Genomic DNA, 5636 nt, shown 5'->3' on the forward strand with positions numbered 1-5636 from the left:
ACTCACACAGGCTGGTTGGAATGGCCTAGCATTATCCTGATCCGGAGGTGTAACTTGAAGCTGCGGGGCCCCAGTACAAAGTCTGGGACTGGGCCCCCAAACTATAAAGCTTCATTGATAGCATTGGTTTACAATGTGGGGAAGAGAGACTTTATGGGCCCCCTAGGGCTCCGGGCCCCAGGTACGACCGCACCCCCAGCACATACACCCATGACCCGAATACGTGGAGCATACAGACGCAGGCTGCCAGGATACGCTGTGCCTGCCCGATGTTTCCAACTTGGCTATCAGCGCAGCGGTAGGTACGAACTATAGAGTGCGGCTGGCATATGAACTGGTGTGTGTTGTTTTGCTTCCAGTTGTACCTGTGCTGTGCACACTCTGGCAGACGCAGCTGCTCAGTGGATACAATGTTGCGAGCTCCACGGCAGCAGACGGGCTGAGTGTCAATCAAAGTGCTCGTTTGTTAGCAGCAGAAGCAGCCACAGCTGCGCTGCACCTCTTGCTCGTCAGTGTTGTTTTTCTGCTTTTGGAAACTGCTGTAGGAAAGGGGGTGCACCGGTCCTGGAGGTACTGCAATACCAGGTCAATGCGCGGAGTGGACAGAGCAAGCTCTTTTTCCAGCTCCCTGTTCTAAAAATCCATTTAATATATGGTCCCCAGATAGGGGACGTATCAGATATTAAACTGATAAGAACAGATTTTTTTTTTTTTTTTTATAACCAAAGGTTTTTATTTATTCACAACATAATAAATCCATCACATTATACAACATAAATACATTACAAATCATGACAAATCAACTAATTGTATCCATTTTTTAACCTTCCATATTCCTTCCGCATCGACTCCATCCTTTCTTTTGTCCCATAAATAAATAAAGTATAATTTCCCCAACACCATTCGCACGCTGTCCCTCTCACTTACATCCTTCCTCTTGAACACATACACATTCCTTACATCCCACAACACTTCCTTCACGCACGCCATAAACAGCCACAACAGTCTCTCTCTCACACTGCCTCTCACACCCAAACCAAACATAACTAACTCAAAGGACATGAAATTAACTCCTGTTATTTCTTTGCATAACAGACCAAGTCTCCGCAGCACATTTTGTGCATGGCTGCAGTTCCAAAATAAATGAACCACATTCTCACATCCACCGCACCCCTCTCTCGGACATCTCTCACTCCTCACCAAACCTCTCACACGCTGAAACTCTCGCACCGGTAACACTCCATGCAGACTCTGCCATACAATCTCACTCTGCTTATTGCTCATCCCATCCATCCGCACTTTCTTCCACACTCTCTCCACATTCACTCTGCTAACAGAATTAATATCAGACATCTCGTCCTTACTCTCAATCATTCGTTTAACCATTCGCTTATTCTTAAGTACATTCACTTCACAGTCATCCAACTCAAACTTCGCCACAAAACATGCTGTCCATTCATACCACTTAGGGATTTGGAAAGCAACTGGTTTCCTCAAGTCGTATTCGCACCATTTCATACGTACAAACCATCTCCCTGCTAGATACCTCATCATGCACGCCCCTTTGGTGGTTTTTTGCAACATGCTTAGTAGGAAAACTACGCTGTTGCATCCAAAGTATGTCTCTAAATTGGGGAAGCCCATCCCTCCTCTCTCCCAACTCTTGTACACTGCCTCCCTCCTCAGACGTTCCATTTTGGACCCCCAGAAGAACAGAAACATGACCCTGTTCAGCCTCCTCTGACCCATGTATCCCGGAGGGAAAACTAATGCCACGTATAAGAAAATGGGCAAAATTACGTTCTTTAATATTACGATTTTGCCTATCATAGTCAGGTTGCGTAATTTCCAAAAATTTAACCGGTTCTCCACCTTCTGTCTTGCCTCCTCCCAGCTCTCTTCCCCCTGTAAATTGTTATTAAACCTAATGCCTAGAATTTTAATTGGCCCGGACACAATATTTAAACCTATATCTGCATCCACTCCAGTCTCACCAAACACCTTGCACTCACTTTTATCCCAGTTGACACGGAACGCAGACGCACCACAAAACACAGACACCAACAGCTTCACTCTCCTCACTGCACTCTCAGACTCACACATCACACACACATCATCCATATACGCACACACCTTTAACTCTCTGCCGTCACTACCTGGGATGTGGATCCCCCTCACCATCTTCTCCTGTCTTATTAGACATAGTAACGGCTCCATGGCGCAGATGAAAACCACGGCCGACAGCGGACACCCCTGACGCACACCAGACATCACATTCACTCTCCTTCCAACCTTCCCATTCACTAACATACTACTATAAATCCTTTCATACAGACTCCTCACTCGCTCTACAAACATACCCGGGAACCCCATACACACCAACACTCGGAACAAGAATCCATGCGACAACCTGTCATACGCTTTTTCAAAGTCCAAGCTCACCACATACACACTCTTCTTTCGCTCCTTACAATCTCCCAGACAATCCCGCACCAGACACAGACTCTCATGCACCCTCCTACCGGGCACCGCACAGTACTGGTCCTCGCTCACCACGCTCTCCACTACCGCACGCATCCGATTTGCAATGATTTTAGCATAAATTTTATAGTCAGCATTAAGAAGCGTAATCGGACGCCAATTTTTTAAATTTTTCAGATTGCCCTTTTTGGGGATTAATACAACCAGTCCACCTCGCATACTTTCAGCCATATCCACATTCACCCACATGTACTGGCACACTTCACACACATCTTTCCCTATCACACTCCACAGCATACGATAATATTCAATCGGTAACCCATCCATACCAGGCGTTTTATTAGCGGCCATACTCTGGACCGCCTCCCACACTTCTTTAGCGGTGATGTCATGTGTGATGGACACTTGGTCCGCCTCCCCTAACTTGTTTTCAAGTGTGGTTAACACGTCATCCTCCAGGACTTCATCCCTCCATTTTACCTTATATAAGTCCTCATAGAAGGATGCTACCTCTTCGTACACCTCCTCCCCCCTCACCTCCCCTCCTGTATCTCTCTCTATTACTTCGAAGGTAGGTTTTTTAGAAAACACTTTTTTAAAAAAGAACCGCGAACATGTCTCATCATGCAGCATCTTGTCTAATTTAGCGCGGTACATTATGCTCTTCCCTTTTTCCACTAGATAATTATTTATCTCTCTTCTGGTTCTCAAGATGTTTTCTTGCACATCTCTTCCGTTATCGCGCAATTTTATCAACAGGCTTAGTTTGTTGCCAAGCCTCACGTACTCTGCCTTCCTTTCCCTGGCTACTTTGTATCCTGCCGACTTGAAAAAGGTTTTAGTTTTCCCCTTTACCCAATCCCACCAATCTAAGACATTTACAAAGTCCCCCTTTCTGTCCCTCCACCTCCTATACAGACTTTCATATTGTTTTTTTATGTCCTGTCCCTCCAGAAGCTTGAGGTTCAGCTTCCAGACTCCCCTCCCCCACACAACACCGTTCCCTACCTCCACCCCACATAACAGACACTCATGATCTGAGAATAGCGCCATCTCTTGAACATAACTTGTGGCAGATAGACCTTCTGATAAAAAACAATAATCAATTTTGGAGTGGACTCCACCCCTGTCCGCATGGTATGTATTAAGCTGAGGGGATATGCCACACGCCTGTTGGATATCCCTCAGGTGAAAATCAGAGCATAGTTCAAATAAACATTTTGCAGACACGTCAAACGATTTTTTTGAGAGGTCACAATTCATGTCCCCTATGAGGACGGTAGGTGTCCTTCCTTGCATGAAAAACTTTATTTTGTTAAATAGAGCGCTCCTCTCATGCTTCTCCGCAGGTGCATACACATTAATAACACGGAATTGCGTACCTCTATATAATAACACCGCGGAGATGCATCTTCCCGCCTCAATTATTTCGCTACTCTGTAGCGCCAACTCTCTGGAGTTAATAAGTATACCGACTCCGTCGTTTTTGTTATGTGTACTCCCCGACCATGCTGCAGCACCATAAGGCCATTCTGACGGGCTGACATCAGTGTCTATACCACACTCCTGCAAGCAAAATAAATCAGCATTCTTCTGATGCAAAAAACTAAAAATTGCTGCCCTTCTGGCCTTTGATTTAAAAACGCGCACGTTCTGGGAACATATATTCAAAACCATAATTGTTATACCTTTGCAGAAAAATGTCTTAGTTCACGCAAAGACCTTTTAACAAATGTCATACACTTATATGCCTTCCACTTAAAGTGGCTAAACCACTAAATACACAGGATTATATAGACACTTTGTGGCTCATTTTATAAGTCCTCGCCACTCTCACCTGAGCACTCCAGGTCTTGCGCCAAAGTCTCGAAAGGGTTACTGACCTCCATGAGCGTCTCTTTACTTTTTGTGCACCTTCTTTTTTTGGCTGTGTTCTTTCCAGCCACCTCCACAAACTCCTCCTCACTGGAGTCATTCAGCCCACCACCTCCACCTCCCCCCTCCCTCTTACTCAGGACTGTCTCAGGGGAGGAAAATTCCTCAATGTTCCCTGAGGGGTTAATGGGGCTGTCCACTTCCTCGATGATCTCCTCCAACTGTCTGATAACCCCAACCACCTGCTCTTCCGGAGTAGCACTCCCAACATGCGGCGTCTCAGGTACTTTTTGGGTATCCACCTTCCTCTTAATTTCCTCCTCTTTTCCTGCTTTAGCAGCCGCAGACACAGACGCAGCTGCAGCTCTCACTGCCTTGGCTCTCACAGGAACAACAGGTGTAACTCTCTCAGCAGCTCCCTGCTCAGGCTGGACAGACACCTCATTAGCTGCAGCTGATGGCCGAGGTTCTGCAGCAGCCGCACCTGCAGACGTGCTCGCCTTGCTGGCTGCTGCTCCCTCCTCAGGGGGTCGCCGCCAGCCACCAAAACCACCGTTCGCCGGGCAATCTTTCACCACGTGCTCAGACGACCCACAAAGATCGCACCTCTTTGGCTTAGGGCAGTCGCCAGCATGGTGCCCAACACCCTTGCAGTTTCTGCACACAAGGCCTTTGGTACAGTCCGCTTTAATGTGACCAAACTGCTCGCAATTCCGGCAATAGGTCGGCTGTCCCGCATAATGTAAGTAGCCACGGTAGCCAGCAATGGAAAAATTGGCAGGGGGGTGCATCACTCCCCCGATACGACTTGGGTTCCTCTTCAGTCTCACCATGAATTTATATTTACAATTAAATATTCCTAGGATATTCTTCTGTTTTTCACCACCTCGTACGTGGTCGCAATACTGCTCAAGGAAACTGAAAAGGAGGCCCACATCCGTGTAGGGGTTAAACACGTGCACAGTCACCAGCCTCTCCTGCAAGCCAAACAGGGGGGTTATTTTAACCCCGTTAAGGAACTCAGTGTCTCTCTGGGTTCGCAGCCATTCAAACACGTTTAGGCATGCCCCTTCATCACAAAAAGTGACATCATATTGCCCCTGACGGGGAAAGTCCTGGACACTATAAATCTCCTCCACAGGTACATCACCTTTTTCCAACAGTACGTCCCGGACGATGTAAACCAGGTTGTTCTTTAGGCTGCTCTTGGACTCCACCTCAAACCGGATCGTGTTCTTGATGCCGTACATCCTGCAAGGTAACTGTCGGTGTAACACCAC

At 46.9% G+C, this 5636-nt stretch overlaps 1 non-coding gene across 1 annotated transcript; it reads right to left on the bottom strand.

The window, feature by feature from the left end:
- Positions 1 to 548: 548 nt before the first annotated feature.
- Positions 549 to 733, bottom strand: LOC136573987 (U2 spliceosomal RNA). Its single transcript, XR_010786178.1, has one exon. It is a non-coding gene; the product is annotated as a U2 spliceosomal RNA (small nuclear RNA).
- Positions 734 to 5636: the final 4903 nt, after the last annotated feature.

This window comes from Eleutherodactylus coqui, chromosome 7 (assembly GCF_035609145.1).
Source record: "Eleutherodactylus coqui strain aEleCoq1 chromosome 7, aEleCoq1.hap1, whole genome shotgun sequence".
In the NCBI taxonomy this organism is placed as follows: domain Eukaryota; kingdom Metazoa; phylum Chordata; class Amphibia; order Anura; family Eleutherodactylidae; genus Eleutherodactylus; species Eleutherodactylus coqui.